Below are 18,386 nucleotides of genomic sequence, written 5' to 3'. Positions count from 1 at the left end.
AAAGCAACGTGGTCGAATGAGAAGGCCATGCCAAGATGGCTGCTGGCAAGCGAGCATCAGTTACTCGGGAATGGCTTCAGAACCCACCTGGCAACGGAGCCTGCCTGGCAACAGGCAGTGATTGGTTAGGGCATAAACCGCACCTTGACCGGATTGGCTGCCTTGGCTATATAAGCTGCTGTACCAACTGAAATAAACGAGTCTGCAGGCTGCTCGGCTCTGGCCTGCTTTCACTGGACTCCCGGGATCTGTGTGGTGACTCCGCGCCTCTTGCCCCCACCACGCTCCTACTCTCAGAACGAATCCACAACAACAAAGCAGACCCCTCCTCTGAACATAGACCTTGAAAAGTGGCTGCTTGCAAGTAACTACTGAAGCAACTGCCCACTGGTATCTTGTCTAGGGAGGGAAGAAGTCCCAAGTTTTGCTTTGGTAAACTCCAATCATATCTGTCCTAACAAATCTGCCCTTGGTATCTCTTCTACAAACATACCAGGCCCACTGACCACTGGAAGTGTGGTCCTAAGTCACACAGGCTGCATTTTAAACCCACCAATGCTGTAACAGCTAAGGTGTGATGCTGATGAACCTACAAATACTGTAAGAAACTTGGGATTGTCGCTCAGTTCTCAGGAAACGATTCCAGCTGAGCCTGCTGGCGTAATAAACTGCTTGGATCCTCCACTGTCTCTGGTGCCTGTTTGAACAAAAGGAGTCTTCCCACCTCGGATTTCTGTAACAAGGTCCAGCTCTGCTTCTGTCGCCAGCCTCTTGCCAGTGTGCACCCTGGGGGGCAGCAGGTGATAGCTCAAGTGTGTGGCTCCCTGCCACTCACACGGGAGACCTGGGCTGAGTTCCTGACCAACCTGGCACAGCCTCTGTTGTTAGAAGCATCTGGGAAGTGAACCAGCAGGTGGGAGCGCCTCGCTCTGTGTCCCTGTCTCTCCCCACCTTTCAAATAACTTTGTACAAAATTGCTATCAGGAAGGTTTTTAGCAGTGTGTGCTCCCTTTGGCTGTGGTCGCGTTTGTTGACATTTGTCAGTGCTGTGTAATCACTTGTCACCTCCGCCTGTGACTGTGACTGTGGACTCAGTGCCACCACAGTTTGCTTTAGCTAGAGTGGGACCCAAGCTTCCACCACACCCTACCCCAGTCCCACTGACCTGCTCCTCTTCCAATCTTGTTCAAGTAGCATTAACAAACAGCACCACGAGCCACGTGCTACTCTCACCGCTCACTCCCAAAAACATGCCTTCGCCTTCCATCCCAGTGACGCCGTCTCCAGCATCAACTCTGTCTTCTGGTCCGGCCTAGCTGTGGCACCCCACGCTGCCCCTTCCTCCGTTTCTGCCTCGGCCTCCTCGTTCTGACCATCACCACCTCCCGCCTGTGCCGCTGCAGGCTCTCACCTGTGTTTCCATTTCTCCCTTCTTCCTTATACCCGATCCACACTCCCAGCCATGTGCTGTGCACACAGAAGGCTGATCTTGCCATTGCGCTTGGGAGGAAACCCCAGCTCTCTACGACGCATGCACATGAACGGGGGCCTCGCTGGTTCTGAGGTCTTGCCCTCGCTCCCCCCATCACGACTGAACGGCTTCTTCTCCCATCCCTCTGCCTGCTCCCTGCTCCGCTGGCCTGCACCGCTGGCTGCCCCTGCTCCCTGGGCCTTAACTCAAGCCCCACTCTGCATGGGCCTCTCGTCGGCACCCAGCACAAAGCCCCATTCCCCAATCACTTCCTGACATGACACTGTTTTTTTCCTACTTGTGCTGTTTTCTACCTTTTGCAACCAAACAATGTGCACATTATTTGAGGTATTAATCCTGTTTTAATTATACTGTGGGCTACCTCTGTTACTATTTAATTGAGTAATAAGTCAGAGATTATTAGTATCATTAAGAAAGGATGTCTACCCACATCTCCACTAGTAATTTTCGTAATTTATAAAGGCAGCGAGTGAGTCTCATTAAGAAAAGTCAGATAAAATCCCCACATCTCCTCTAACGACCAAAGACACACTGAAAAGTAGAGCAAAGGTTTCCTCTTAGAGCCGCATGAGAAATGTCACTCAGCACAAGGTCTACGTGGGTGACACCAAAAGTTTTAGACCAATTTTCCTGCAAAGTGCTTAATTTTAATGACAATACTGATGATGTTCGAGACCAGACTGATACTCCTCTTGACTTAGAAACTGAAACTTAGAAGCGGCAAGATTGACGGCTTATTCCTCTTGCTGCCTGCAGTTTCTTGATCTGAAATAAAGCAAAGCAAAACTTTTCCTTCCCTCTACCCCGTTCCAATTCATCTCATGTCACTACAGACGGGTTATTTTGACAACCTGGTGTCTTCCGCCTTAAGACGTGTAGTCGCCTCGATGGTAAGTGCAGAACAACCAGCAACCAAGTGCATCGCCAACGTGAAATTAATGGGCAGGGGAGGAGCTGTGTGACCCTCAGGGCACAACTGGGCTCTGGGCAGGGGAGGAGCTGTGTGACCCTCAGGGCACAACTGGGCTCTGGGCAGGGGAGGAGCTGTGTGACCCTCAGGGCACAACTGGGCTCTGGGCAGGGACCGTCTGGTGCGGTTGCGCCAGGCATTTAGACAGAGGTGTGGCGAGAGTCCCGGCCACAATTCTGTGCACCATCTAGCTTACACAAGCAAAGGTGAAGCGAACGTCTGGGGCCTGGGAGCTGCCGGCTCGGGAAGAATTCCCCCAAACTGCCTCGCCGTGCAGTCCAGCAGGCTGGAGAGGAGTGCGGCCTGAGCGAGACGCCAGCGTCTTCCCGCCCCAGCAATAATCTGCTCATCTTACTCCCCCGCAGGGCCCTCAGCCATCCACCGTCGCTCAGGTCATCAGCGCCACGGCTGCGCTCTCAGGGCGTCACAGGCTGGTCACAGGCAGCCCCACTCCAGGGTGTCACAGGCTGGGCGCTGGGACAGCCTCACTCCAGTGTCACAGGCTGGTCACAGGCAGCCTCACTCCAGGGCGTCACAGGCTGGTCACAGGCAGCCCCACTCCAGTGTCACAGGCTGGTCACAGGCAGCCCCACTCCAGTGTCACAGGCTGGGCGCTGGGCAGCCTCACTCCAGGGCGTCACAGGCTGGGCGCTGGGACAGCCCCACTCCAGTGTCACAGGCTGGGCGCTGGGCAGCCCCACTCCAGGGTGTCACAGGCTGGGCGCTGGGCAGCCCCACTCCAGGGTGTCACAGGCTGGGTGCTGGGCAGCCCCACTCCAGGGCGTCACAGGCTGGGCGCTGGGCAGCCCCACTCCAGGGTGTCACAGGCTGGGCGCTGGGCAGCCCCACTCCAGTGTCACAGGCTGGTCACAGGCAGCCCCACTCCAGGGTGTCACAGGCTGGGCGCTGGGCAGCCCCACTCCAGGGCGTCACAGGCTGGGCGCTGGGCAGCCCCACTCCAGGGTGTCACAGGCTGGGCGCTGGGCAGCCTCACTCCAGGGCGTCACAGGCTGGTCACAGGCAGCCTCACTCCAGGGTGTCACAGGCTGGGCGCTGGGCAGCCCCACTCCAGGGCGTCACAGGCTGGGCGCTGGGCAGCCCCACTCCAGGGTGTCACAGGCTGGGCGCTGGGCAGCCCCACTCCAGGGCGTCACAGGCTGGTCACAGGCAGCCTCACTCCAGGGTGTCACAGGCTGGGCGCTGGGCAGCCCCACTCCAGGGCGTCACAGGCTGGGCGCTGGGCAGCCCCACTCCAGGGTGTCACAGGCTGGGCGCTGGGCAGCCCCACTCCAGGGTGTCACAGGCTGGTCACAGGCAGCCTCACTCCAGGGCATCACAGGCTGGGCGCTGGGCAGCCTCACTCCAGGGTGTCACAGGCTGGGCGCTGGGCAGCCCCACTCCAGGGTGTCACAGGCTGGGCGCTGGGCAGCCCCACTCCAGGGCGTCACAGGCTGGGCGCTGGGCAGCCTCACTCCAGGGTGTCACAGGCTGGGCGCTGGGCAGCCCCACTCCAGGGCGTCACAGGCTGGGCGCTGGGCAGCCTCACTCCAGGGTGTCACAGGCTGGGCGCTGGGCAGCCCCACTCCAGGGCGTCACAGGCTGGGCGCTGGGCAGCCCCACTCCAGGGCGTCACAGGCTGGGCGCTGGGCAGCCCCACTCCAGGGTGTCACAGGCTGGTCACAGGCAGCCTCACTCCAGTGTCACAGGCTGGTCACAGGCAGCCCCACTCCAGGGCGTCACAGGCTGGTCACAGGCAGCCCCACTCCAGGGCGTCACAGGCTGGGCGCTGGGCAGCCTCACTCCAGGGCGTCACAGGCTGGGCACAGGCAGCCTCACTCCAGGCGCGGCCTCGCAGTGAACTTGCAGCTGCCCGGCAGCACATGTGCTGTGTCTTCATCTCGCAGGTTCCTTCCCCGGGAGATGCAGCAGGAGTAATGCAGATCTGTGTCTCTCTCTCTGAACCACGTCTCTGGTTGCCTGTTGGGTCGCCACCATCATTTCCATGCGGTCTCCGGAGGCGCGTGGGCCCGCGTTGAAATCAGTAAAACGGGGCATGTGTGATGGAAGTGCCGTGGCTGGACGCGCGTGGTTGTTTTAATGGATGTGGAGCAGGGGCTCCTATTTTCACATATATAAGAAAGTCCAGATTAAACGACCGTACTGTCGGGCAGCAGGAAGGACTGCCCGCAACAGAACCTGGACTCACACAGGGTCCCTGGGCGGAGCCACAGCGTCAGGTCAGGCCCGAGCAGCGGTTTGAACACGGCCCCTGCGGAGCCATGTGATATCCAAGAGAAACTGAGACCAGCGCAAGCCTGGCCGTGGACTTAGCAGCCCTGCCTGCAGGGTGGGTTTCTGAAGACTGCGTCCCATGGCACCGGCAGCCAGCAATCCCGACCCACCCAGGCCAGCCTCGGGCACATTTAGGTTTTTCTTCCGTTCTTAGTCCCGGTGACGTATCCTTGGAGCCCATCTGAGTAAAACTCCGCTTCAAGGTGTAAAGCTGAGGTTGAGGAAATGGACTTCATGCTGCAGAACCAGAAACAGTCCTCCGTGCCACAGCCACCGCTCAAGGCCAGCAGTGCCTGCCCACAGGTTCCCATCCTGGTTCTAGAACCCCGGCGCTCACTTGGTCTCTCCAACAGTCGAAACGTGCGCGTCCCTAAAAGGTACAGACGTGGCTATCATAGCCAAGAACCTGCTTTTAATCTTCTCTGTGAGAAGCCCTGACCAACATGGACTCTGACCCCACGTCACTCAGCCCTGGTCACTCTCAACCTGGAGGGCAAGAGCAGGTACAGACGGAATCCAAGGTAAGTCCAGGCAGGGCAGCTGTGCTGGGAGGAAGCCGACCCGCAGGTGTTCGGAGCCCACGCCCAGAGCCCTTCTCACTCACCCACAGTGCAGAGAATGAGGACTTCAGCTCAGCCCACAACAGGAAAGCACGGGCCACGCTCAGCCTCGGGTGGGCCACTCTGCGATTTCCTGGGCTCTAGTTTTGCAAGTTGTTTTTTTCTTCAGATAACTTACTTAGTTTGCTTATGCGAGTGGTTGTCCACGACCACTGTGCCAAACCGTGTCTGCACCATTGCCCGGGTGGGAGTTCAGCTACAGGCTGCTGGTGTTCTGCTGGTTCCCAAAAGAGGAAAAGTGCCAGACCCGTGGCTGCTGGGGTGCAGGCGGAGGGAGGGGCACGGGACTGGCCACAGCGGTGCGGAACGGATTCCTCTCCTGCTGCCTGCACCCTAGGGAGCTGGCGCTTGTCTTAGAGGGAAGCAAATCCTCCTTGCCCTGAACCTCGGAGCCACACCCTCCCCTGGCTCAGGCGCTATTTGGGGTCATAGACTCCTTTTCCTAGGGCAGACAACAGGATGGATTTAGTGCCTCGTGCATCCAAAATGGCAGCTGGCTAATGTGTTGGTGCTGTTTGTAACATTTCCCTGGGCTTGACCACTCTTGTGTCCTAAATTTCTAGCGCGCTGGTGCTAGCCACCACCCTTCCTAGCCTTCAGAAAAGCCCCTTACACAAGACCCCGTGCTGTAAGAGGATAACCACCCTCACGCCTGTTCTGACCCAGGCAATATTTGTGTGGTGTGCGTGGGCTCAGGCGCCAACCTGCAGTGATAAATGACCTGAAATTGCAGTCATCATGACGGCAGTTTTGCCACACTCGCTCTGACTTTTATCCAGCTCAGCCTTGTACAGGAGCTACGTCTGCCTGAACCAAACCTTTTGCAGAATTAACGTTAAATTTTCCATTTGACTTTGGACGTGATTTATCGCAGGCACATTTCAGAGGAAGAGCTTCATGCCCTGCAATGCAGCCCGCTCCACAGGCCTCCGGCAAGCAGCCCGCTCCGTGGCCGCAGCTCTGGAATCAGTTGATAAAATGCCCCTTGGGTCAGTGCAGTCACGACGCTGTGGCATTGACCGATACGTTCCTCGCTGGGGAGACTGCCCGTGGAGAGGGTCACCTGGAAATGGCCTTTCTCCTCTCCTCATCCGTCAGTCTCAGGTAATAAAGTCGTTGCCGGTTCACTGCTGTTTAACTGCAAGCCTCCGTTTCAGTCTGATGGTGTTGGGAGCTGTTTGGCCTAATGGATATTGTGTGAGTTGTTCCTTAAACGTCCACAGGAATCAGAAGAAAATCTCCACTTTTGAGATGACTAAAACAAAACAAAAACAAAAAAACAGAAAGCAAGAAAAAAGAAAAACTCTCCAAGTGCTGGAATGTGTTGAACATGGTAATGGGCTCCTGCTCCACCCCAGAGAAAGCTTACTCCTCCGGTGAGATGCGCCCCGTGGGCTTCGGCCCGTGGGCTAGGTCCCACAGGGTAGCCTGGGTCCCAGCGGGAGCCACCTGCCCTGGTGCAGCCCAGCCCCCAGGCGTCCCCTCATGGACGTCAGGGGGACACCAGGTGAAGCCTCTCCGCGTCCCTCCCTACATGGAGCCTGGCACGCGGCCAGTGCTGGCTGTCACCGCCTACACTTTCCACTGTAACTCTCGTTAAAGCGCAGCTAGCCTTGAGCTACAGTCATCTAAGTTGAAAATCGCTGGCACCACTTGTGTTCTGAGCTTACGAGTCGTCAAGATGGACTGTGAAAAGAATTCTGAATATCCCAAAACATGACAAAAACATTTAGGACCAGCTGAATTACACACACACACACACACACACACACCGGCTCGTCAAAGAGCCTGTGGGGCAGCCAGCACTTGCAGCAGGGTTAGGAGTCTCTCTGGGATGCCCGGTCTGAGTCCCAGCCCTGCTTCCCGTCCCAGCTGCCTGCTGCTGAGCGCCCTGGGCGGCCACGGGTGACAGCCCAAGTCCTGGGGTCTCTGCCCCACGTGAGATCCAGGTTGAGTGCCGGGTTCCTGGCTTCAGCCTGGCCTGTGCCAGCTCTTGTGGGGATTTGGAAAGTGACCTGCGGATGGGAGATGTCCATCGTTCTCTCTTTGTCTTTCTGTGTCTTTGACTTTCAAACAAACAAAAAGCTTCTTATGGAAAATGAAATTAGAAGATAAGCTTTGGGGTGAACAAATTGTTGAACTCCACACATACAAGAGGCCTTCAAAACTTCTTGGAAATCAAGACCATGAAACATGAAAAGAACCAAAACACAAACTTACCTTGAATTCCATGTCCACAGGCTTTGGAAACCTCTTTGTGTGCAGAGGTTATAAGTGTTCCTGTTTGTTTATTTTATGTCAGCATTCTCTCCTTCCGAATACAGAAAGATCTGCATCACTTCGTTAAGCCCTGGAAAGAACCAGGAGTTGAGAAGCACACTGCATTCACTTTGAAGCTGAAAACTAAGTATTTTAATTTTCTAATATTCGCTTTTGTTGGCCTGGGTTTCTAAAGATGTCAAGTGGCCCTGAAATTCCATCTGCTTTTATTTCAAGCACAAATCATTGATTCCTGCACTCACAGGCTAAGTCGTACCACCCTGTCACAGCATTCTCTCTCCCTCAAAACTTCTGACTCTAACTGTGGTGCCCACGGTGTCCTGTTCCTTTAAATATCACTGTGTCCCTCCTGATCCCCTCGGTCACCACAGCTGCCTTGTGACACACTTTCCTCCTAGCACTCTGCAGGCCACCTGTGTCCAGTGCATCTGTGACCAGCCTGACCCTCCCAGAGCAGAGGTGCGTCCCTCCTGTGCAGGGAGTGGACTCCGCACATCTCGATCCTCAGTGTCGTGTTAGCATTCAGTGCTGGCCAGGAAAATAAACTGATCTCCCTCCGCTTCTCTTCCGCCTGGTGGAAAGCAGCTGAATTAATGTCCTACATGCGGACTTGGGGGTTTTCCAGGACAGTGAAGGGTCTGGTAACTTTCCATGGACTTCCATGGGAAATGGGGCATTTTCCCCTTCCTCATAGCAAGACAGAGATATAATATATATATAATTTATTTGAAAGATGGAGTTACAGAGAGAGAGGGAGAGGGAAAGAGAGAGAGAGGGAGATCTTCTATCCACTACTTCACTCCCCAAATGGACACAACGGCTGGGGCTTGGCCAGGCCAAAACAAGAAGCCAGGATCTTCACCTGGGTCTCCCACATGAGTGGCAGGGGCCCAAGGACTTGAGCCATCCTTAGCTGCTCTCCCAGGCGCAGTAACAGGAAGCTGGATCAGAAGCGGAGTAGCCAGGAATCCAATCGGTACACATATGGGATTCTGGCACAGCAGGCAGTGGCTTTACCCACTGTGCCACAGCACTGGCCCCAAAAATATCCTTTTCTTATATTTCTAAGCTTTGGAAGAATAAGCCTGGGCGCTGGCAGAGATTCTGTGGGCAAATTCATTTCTTCCTAAATGTTTGCAGGGACATGTTGGGTGACAGAGGTGAATACACGTCCCAGTGTGGAGGAGCGTGGGTATTCATGAGCTCAGAGGGCACAGAGTGGCCTTGAACGCCATGTGGTGGCTCCCCTGTGCTGTGGCTGTGGCTTATAGGCACGGCCGGGCATCCTCTGGCCTCGTGTAACCCGTGTGTCCGTGTTTGTGTACATGGTGCATGGTGGTGCGAAACACAAATATGAAAGTGTTTGGTCCCGGCCTGTGATCCTCTGGCTGACGGCGCCCCCACAGCAGCCATCTCCTGCCTCTTCTGTCCCCAGTGGGCCTGAGACCCTGGCCTCACAACTCCATGGCTGTAGCTCGACAGCTTCCACTGACACCTTCCTTCTCCCTTCTCGTGAAACTTGACCTTCAACAGGACATGATAAATTTTCACCCAATCTATTTCACAGTGTGTCTATCATTTTAAATATATATGATTAAATTTTTAAAAGGTGCATAATAATTGCACGTATATATGGGAAATGGGATGGCATTTCAGGAGGTGCGTGCAATGTGCAATGACCAGAGCAGAGTAGCTGACACATCCATCCTCTCAAGCATTTGCCATTCCTCTGCGTCGTGAACACTTCTGATTCTCCCTCCCAGCTGCTCTGAAAGGACAATTAGCCGCTGTCGCACTAGTTGTCCCCTGGGGCTACAGGACACGGGAAGAGGCTCCTCCCCCTCAGCTGCACTTTCCCGTGCTCTCTCCATCCCCTGAGCCCATCATTCCAACCACCTGGTAAGCTCTGTTCTCCCCTCCGCTGCTGGGGAACCGAGTTTTTTGGCTTCTACAGGAGAGAATACGTCCCGTTTTGCTTCTGCACCTGCAAGATCGCACTTGACACACATTGTGTCTATCAACGTGCCCGACATTCCCCAAGACAGCTGCTGGGTTGGTGACTGTCATCGGCCACCACAAGCAAACAGCAAGCTCTCATTAAAGTGTTCAGACCTCCTTGACAGTACCCTCTCCTCAGTGCCCCCAAGGGGCACCTGAAGGCACAGGACGGGGTTTTGCATATTCAGAGTTTATATAAATAACTACGCAGTTCAAAAATATCTCTGAATATGTGCTTCCAATTAAGTCACATCTTGACAAGCTCATCTTTGGAAATGAACACCTTCCTCCAGATAACTTAATCAAGCAATCAGGTTGCCTAAAACCTAACTGAATTCTGGCGTGCTTGATAGGAGCTAGGCAAAACCGTAGCGCACTGGGAATTTTCTAGAACACACTGCGGCAGGCTCCCGTGGGGTGTCCCAAGGCTGGGCTGAGCTGCCGGCACTCTCTGTGCACCGAGTCAGGCTGCCTTTGGGAGCAGAGACGTATACAAGTTGAAGCAGGGTCTGAACTAAGGTTCTGGGGAGTGGTCTTAACCTCTTTCCGTGGCCAGAGGGCACTCCACGCCCTGACAGCTGGGTTGATCAGTCCTTTCTCTTGTTTCCCGCCACGAGCAGGCTTCCCCCCATCTGCCCTCCCCCAGGTGCCTGGCGTACCCAGGTGTGCCAGAGCAGGTGAGGCGGAGTGTGGTGGGGGTCAGGCTGGGTGTCTGTGGAACGGCCTCCACCCTTGGAAAGAATGAAGGCAGGTCCCATGGGACCCTGAGCTTGCCTGACTGGCCCCTCCCTCCCTCTGCTTCCTCCTCTGCGTGAGGTCCCTTCTCCAAAGAGCTCCTACTTGATGCCATGACGCCTTCACAGGAACTGACCGTGCTGTTTAGAAATGCAGTCCCCATAGCTGTGAACAAAATGATACTCATTCCTTTATAAGGTACCCACTCAGGCGTTTTGTTATAGTAACAGAAAGCAGATGGATACATGGAATACATTCACAAATAATGAGTATGTTATGCTATAGCACAATGAAGTTAGTACCATGGGCTTAGATGGGCATCACTAAACGATGGAATAAACAAATACACAGGAAAAAGGAACACATCCGCCTTGCAGGGAGCTCCAGATATTCAATGTTAAGCAAAGGAGCAGCGCGGTCAGTCTCCAGCGAGCACTACAGTAAGAACTGCAGCAGATCCGCAAGTCGTACCACACGGGAGGCAGAGGCACGTGCGGTGGTCCAACAGGCCAAGCTGACTCTTGGGATACCTTGGGGCACCCACATCCCATATGGGAGTGCTCGGGATTGAATCCACTTCTCTCTCCCATCCAGCATCCTGCCGAGGCACACCCCGGGAGGCAGCGGGTCCTGGCTGACATATGTGGTTCTGGACACGAGATGGAGCTCGTAGCTACTGGTCTCTCTCACCACCACCCCCCACCAACTGCTGCTCTGCTTTTCAAATAAAGACAAATAAATAAGCTTTAAAAAGCGGTAGCTAAAGGTTTAAGGAGAAGGAGGGAGCTAGGACAGCCTCAGGCACCCCCTGCTGTGGCTGTAACCTGCCCATGCCCGGAGGTCCTCTGATACAGCTCCCAACTCCCTCCACGTCAAGCGGGATGCCAATCCTATGCTGCCTCCAAAACGTGTTTCCCTTCTTTGGAATGAGTAATATGCTTTCCCGGGTCCACTGTGAGAAGGAAACAGCACGACAAACAGATCTGACCCAACAGGTTCCCTGGAATAAGGAAGCCATGTTTTTTTTTGTCCTCCCAAGGCTCCAGTCTGAGCCCTGGAGCTCCGTGTGGCACCCAGAGCAGCACAAGGGCCCAGTGCAGAGCTGTTCTCAGTGCTACAGGAGCACGGGGGAGGGCTGGTGGGCTCCGCTGAGGGAGGGGACACAGGAGACCCAAACTACTTTGGAGGAGAAATTCGGGGTGCAGATGTGGTCCCATTGAGATAGGAAGAGTGCAAGGCCCACGCAAGGTGTGCACTTTAGTTGAGAAGATGAATTCATGAGCTGTAATTCGGAAGGGATCCACTAGCATTGCAAGGTGTCTGCACTGCTGTGTCCCAGGCGCTGTGTGACGGTCTGGTTCATGAACAGAGAAGAGTAACCTGGAGTCAGACATCAGGGGAAGCACGCCCCGCCCCCCCGCCGCATTTTGGTGGAGTAAGTGAGCGCTGAGAAGTCTTCAGTGACTTGTGTGACTTGAAGTAGGCAGGGGAATAGATGTAGCCTGTGAGTGGGCCTTTGAGCAAAAGCCATCGATCTAGGACAGCATACGGATAAATTCAGCTGGGAGAGACCTGGCGTTCAGAAATCGAGGGTTTGAAAACTTTCCGACATATTGCATCCTGAGCAGTGAAAAGTCTCTGAACATTTTGAGCAATAATGGTGTGTAGGGCGAAACTTCAGGTGAGTAGAAAAAACAAAAGGCAGCGCATACATGCAGGGGGGCACTGCTCAGCCATACGGAGGAGGACCACCCTACCCCGCAGGCACTCCACGGTGAAGCAAGCCGTCCCAGAGGACAAACCCCAGGCGTGCACAGGCGCGAGCTTCCCTGAGCAGCGCCATCACGGAAAGAGAAGGCAGGCTGGTGGCTGCCAGGACCGAGGGCCGGGCTCCCGGGAGGCCCCGTTCAATGGGGACAAGGCCCCATTCAATGGGGACAAGGCTTTTATTTGGGAAGAGTGAAAACCAGCAGAGCTCTGAGACAGCTGTGCCAAAATGTGCCTGCGCCCAGTGCCACTGACTGCGCTGACGTGGGCCGTGGTTCAGACGCAAAACTTCGCGCCTTCTCTCCAATGTGAAACAAAAGTGACAATAAACCGGCTACTTGACGTGAGAATTTTTGAGTTGCTAGGTCCCCAAACATGGGTAATTGTAGGCACAGAGATACAATGGGCCTGGTGGAATATACAATTAAAATAAAGCTATCATCACATAGCAGTGAGTCAAGGGTTGAATAGGCAGAAAAAGCAACCAGCTTCCTTTCTATTTTTAATTTTTTAGTATAAAGGAGCAGATCACATGTATGTCCTAGGTACAATTTTAAGAAGATAACCAAACCTGCCTCACACCCTCCCTCCCACACGCCCCCTCCGTCCTTGTTTTCCTTTAATTTTTGCAGAGACATAATTTGAGTCAACTCTACAGTCATTGGCTTAATGCACCGCCTACCGCGATGTTCAGCAGCCTTTATAAGCGACGATCACTAATTCTCCGGCCCACGGTCCTTCCTCTTGCCCAGAGCCGGCCTGGTGGTAAGGAGCACGTTGGCGCACTCTCAGGCCGCGGCAGACGGAGCGCGGGGCTGCGCACAGGAGCCAGGTGGCAGCGAAGGCGTCTCACGGTGGGCCCCATTTCTCTCTGCTCAGGCCTCCTGCGTGCTCCACAGAGCTCCCTCAAACTCAGCTCTCATTAGACACATCCAGCAGGCCATTCACACGCGCAGATCGCATGGACGTTTTGGTGTTCAGCTCCACTAACAAACGTACGTTTAATGCTGCAATACTTCAGACCAGTAGACGAGAAGTGACTTTTAGGATAAAGCTTATATTTTGACAGGTGTAGTGAATCCGCCTTCTCTGCAGTTCTGCTACCGTTTTTTGACCTTGAATACTAATTGCAAAATGGTCTGAAATCATGTTCTAATCTCGACCCATATTTACATCTTTCACAAAACACGTCTGCTTTAGATTAGGAAGAAATGGACTCTTTTGTCGAAGTTATTTAAGTGTGTTTATTACTTACCTGAAAGGAAAAATATTTCCATTTTCCCAAAAGAAGGAGCTCCTGTTTTTTCTTCTGGATGCGTGGGGCCGATGGAGCACTTGTCCTTTTTATGCGAGGTTATATTTTCCTGGAAATGGAACATTGTGACCCTCGTGATTCCATGTGGGATACACGGAGTCCGTTCCACCGCCGGAGTCCCCTGGTGTGGCAGATGGGACACTTGTGTGAGCTCTTCTCACTGGCCAGCTCCTGCCCCACTCCCGGAGGTCTGCACGGACCCCCGCACCCCTTGCTAGGCCAGGACTAAACACGGGTGACTTCGGAGCCAGGAGAGAAGACAGCTGGAGTCCTCCACCCAGTGGGTGTTTGTTGCTCGCTTCCCTTGTGCAGAGCGTGGGACCGGCCCCTTCCCTACCAAGAACACAATTCGCCACTCAATCAAGCTGTCCTGGCCCAGTCGCTTTTCCCTTAAACCGCGTGCCCCCTGGGACGTCTTCATAGCCTCCCACTGCAGTGGGTTGCCTCAACTATACGCACATCTGTGTGATGTGCAACCACCTATCATCTGTGATTCAGGTGAAAACCATTACACGCGTGAACACTGGCTAGTAAGCTTTGCTCACGAGCTCATCACCCCGTGCAGAGCACAAGGGCTTATTTCCAAAGGCAGCACCGCCAGCAGCTCCCCGGGTGGCCTGGTGGGGCACAGTCTGTCCCCTGTCGGGGCAGTGTCTCCCTCCCCTCACCGGCTGGAGACTGAGGAGAGCCTCAGGTCTTCCGCTTCAAAGCCACAGACAGTCCTTCTTGGCGGCTGGGAAGTCAGGCTCTTTGTTTTAGCGGGAACTTTCAAGTGACTTTTTATACACAGCAGCGACACAGTGCATGCACACAGGGAGGAGCTAACCTGCTCTGTGTAACAAAGTAAAAGGAATTGACAGCAGAGTGGAGTAAGCGACCATGGGGTGAAGCAGTCACGGAATACGGATGGAGCAGTCGGGAACGGCCGCGAGCCGCGAGCGGAGGAGCTGGGCCGTGGAGCCGGCTGATTCCAGTCGCAGAAGGCGGGGCGACCCTCGCTGACCCTGGGCCGCGCAGCGCTGACAGGTCCAGGCCAGGCAGCGCCTTCCCTCCACAGAACAAACCCAGGACACTGATGGGATCACTCATCCCCGCCAGTTACCTGTGGGTGAGACAGGGAAATCAGCAAACAGTCATGGCGTCAGCACAGCAGTAATGCAACACCGATAACAGGGATGGAACTTCTCCTTCGGTCCGAATTTGATACTAAGTAGCATTTAAAATACTTCAGTAATAAAGTATATGTTGTAGAATCATTTGAGTCCATTATAATTTCTTCCTTGAGAAAAAAGGCTCTCTTGTGTATGTTGGTCCTGAGTATTTTAGCTTCTCTGACCCTTTTGTGACTCAGTAGCGACAGGTGGCAGCCGTTTGCCACAGTGGCTAAGGCGGAACAGAGCAATCTGTACGCTGGCCGGAGGAGCTGCTGCAAACCTCCCCGCACTGCGGCTGCCTGCCTGATGGATGTATGCATCAGGGTGGGGAAGAAGGGGACGTGGATTACAGAGTACAGAACCGGGGGCCAGGCCGCTGTCACTTGGTCCCCGAGCTTCCCGAGGGGTTGGGGCCAAGATTCTTAGAGACCCCAGCGGCGGCTGAGAGAAATGTGCTCAGCTCGTGTCCGAGGTCCTGGCTGCTCTGCAGTGCTCCTGGTCGTTGGTCAGCAAGGTCCTGACCTTTAGAGAATTCCCATGACAGCAGGGTGGGCCGCCATCAGTCTGGGGGCTATTGCAGGCGAGGGTCACTTTGTGTTTGGGTCCTGGGGTTCCCGGATCAGAAACCACTATGTCACCACGGACAGTCAGGATGGTATCTATGACTCCATGGGTTCAGATGTTAGAAGCCTGTAGGGGTGGTGATTGTTTTCAAATAAAATTAAATAAATTTGAGAGATGTATTTATTTGAAAGGCAGAGTGACAGAGATAGAGGTCAATGCATGGGTCACTCTTCAGACAGCCACAACAGTTGGAGCTGGGCCAGGCCAGAGCCAAGAGCCAGGAACTCCATCCTGGTGTTCCTTGTAAGTGGCAGTGACCAAAGCACTTTGGGGCACCCTGCACAAACAGGTGCACAAGCAGGGAGCTGGATCAGAAACAGAGCAGCCAGACGAGAACTGCCACCCCAGTATGAGACGCCAGAGGTGCAACGTAACCCACTGCCTCACCACACCCACCCAGGGGCAGCAGGTGCACAGCACAGCTCTGTCCAGTGCCTCACCACACCCTCCCCAGGGGCAGCAGGTGCACGAGTCCTCACTCTCCCCCTGAGCTGGGACAGAGCTGTGCTCTGTGCTCTGTCCACTGCCTCACCACACCCGCCCCAGGGGCAGCAGGTGCACGAGTCCTCACTCTCCCCCTGAGCTGGGACAGAGCTGTGCTCTGTGCTCTGTCCACTGCCTCACCACACCCGCCCCAGGGGCAGCAGGTGCACAACACCTCACTCTCCCCCTGAGCTGGGACGGAGCTGTGCTGTGTGCTCTGTCCACTGCTGCTGACAGAAGCCCTTTCTGAGCTCATCTTTCACAAGTGTGGGGCACCTGCTACCTGGGTCTGGGAACGTTCAGGACAAGGCACGCGTTTGGAGCTGCAGAACCCCACAAGGCCGTGCCCGCCCAGGGTCCTCAGGACACGCTGTGCTGGTGGGCAGCGGTGGCTCTGACCCCTGCTGTTCTGTACAGAGGCAATCAGCTGCTGCGGCGTCCTCACTGATCTCCGCAGTGCGTGTTTTCTTGCTGAAACTCTGTGCTCCTCCACATTTCTCACGTGTGCCCATCTCTCCCTCTCCTCTCGGGGGAGAAGAGGGTTCCTCACCTCGCCCTTGCAAACGAGCCATCAGTCTAGCTCTCTCCACGCCATCAGTCCACCCACATATCTCCTCCTCTTCCGTTTTCCTTTCTAGGAACTCTGCTGTGATGTTTGATTGATGGCTTCCCAGCCTGTATGCATGTTGCGGGGATTTAATAACATTTTTGCATCATTCAAACTCCTGATCACTTCCTCTGCATGTGACTGATTTCCTCACTGGCCCAGCCACTGACTTGGGAGTCCCAGGGCTGGCTTTGAACATGGGGAGGTGCTATGCACCGTGCAGAAGGAAGCCGTGAGACACCTGTGTCTTACTCCAGGCAAGATTTACTGCCTCTATCTTGTCACCTTTTGTTGTGAATTTTTAGGAGGATATTTCTAGGGAAGTAACAAGCAAACATCATTTCCAGTTTCTCTGTTCCTGGGATTGTCACCGAGCCTGAGGCAGGCACACGGTTCCCGTAGAGGAAACCTGCCTGTGTTGCCGTGTCCTGAGGACAAGCCCTGTGCTGTTTGGTCCTGAGTGGAGTCTCCCATCTGCTGCGAGTCCGTGAGTGCTGGGAGGGAACAGAGGCCTGGGCCTGAGACGCAGGATCCGGAACGTTTTCCCCAAAGCGCGACTGTGCTGTTCTGGGCCTTCCCAGTCTAAACCCAAGTTTGCAGCTGCTGAGGCTGGACCGCTCAATCTTACATGCATTTACACCCTCATCTGGACTTAGGTGGCTTCCTGTGGAACAGCTTAGACTCCTCAGGGAAACTAATGCCACAGCTCTACTTTGCAAAGCTTCTGGTGATAATAAAATCGTACAAACGAGAATTCCTTCAGAGCAGAATGGAGATAAAATTCCAGGCATTGTTCTGCCTGATTTTATTAGGTTGGAGAAGCTTCCAAACAAAACCTAGATGTTCAAACGTCTTCTCTTTACAGTTCTGTCTCCATAGGTAACCCCAAATGACAACTTGGAATTGGTCGCCTTTAGCTTAAAATTCTTCCTCCCCCATCCCATGTGACCAACGGTCCTCTGCCTGTCCCCTCTACAACGTCCCCTCAGCTCAAGCCACAGTCTCTGCAGATCGGCTGGTTCTCACAGCGAATCCCTCTGTAACAGGCCCAGGCGTGGCTCCGGGAGTTCTCCAGCCCTGCTCTCACTCTGAGTTGGCAGCTCAGCCTTTCCACAGCCTAAAGAAGACACACAGACATGTACAGACGAATGTACAACATCCCAGACACATACAGCCCACAGCTTCTGGGTCAGTTGTGATGCCTGTAGATGTGAGTACACAAGTCAGAGGGAGGGAGGGAGGGAGGCAGACACACGGAGAACAAACAAGGATGGCGATGCAGGGTTAGAAGATTCAGAGAAACTGCAGGGAAGACAGGGAGCCAGAGAGGCCTAGAAAACCTGTGGGCAAGATCCTAAACACTGCACACCACATGCTACACTCTGCACACGCTACATGCTGCACATGCTACACTCGGCACACGCTACATGCTGCACATGCTGCACTCGGCACACGCCACATGCTGCACATGCTACACTCTGCACACACTACATGCTATATTCTGTACATGCTACACTCGGCACACACTACATGCTGCACATGCTACACTCTGCACACACTACATGCTGCACATGCTACACTCTGCACATGCTACATGCTGCACATGCTACACTCGGCACACGCTACATGCTGCACATGCTACACTCGGCACACACTACATGCTATATTCTGTACATGCTACATGCTACACTCTGCACTTGCTGCACACACTACATGGTGCACATGCTACACTCTGCACACACTACATGCTGCACATGCTACACTCTGCACACACTACATGCTATCCTCTGTACATGCTATATGCTGCACATACTACATACGGTACACACAACATACTACACATGCTACACTACCACACACTGCACACACTACACATTGCACACAGTACTTGGTGCAGATGCTACACACAACACATTGCACACACTACACACTGCACCTGCTACATGTTGCACATGGTACACATGTGGCATATACTACATTCTGCACATGCTACCTGCTGCACACACTACATACTGCACATAATATACATTGCACAAGCTGCACACTGCA

Source organism: Oryctolagus cuniculus, chromosome 16 (assembly GCF_051225735.1).
Source record: "Oryctolagus cuniculus isolate XC-2025 breed Fujian yellow rabbit chromosome 16, ASM5122573v1, whole genome shotgun sequence".
In the NCBI taxonomy this organism is placed as follows: domain Eukaryota; kingdom Metazoa; phylum Chordata; class Mammalia; order Lagomorpha; family Leporidae; genus Oryctolagus; species Oryctolagus cuniculus.
The sequence above is the reverse complement of the archived record's forward strand: the minus strand, read 5'-3'. Positions refer to the sequence as shown.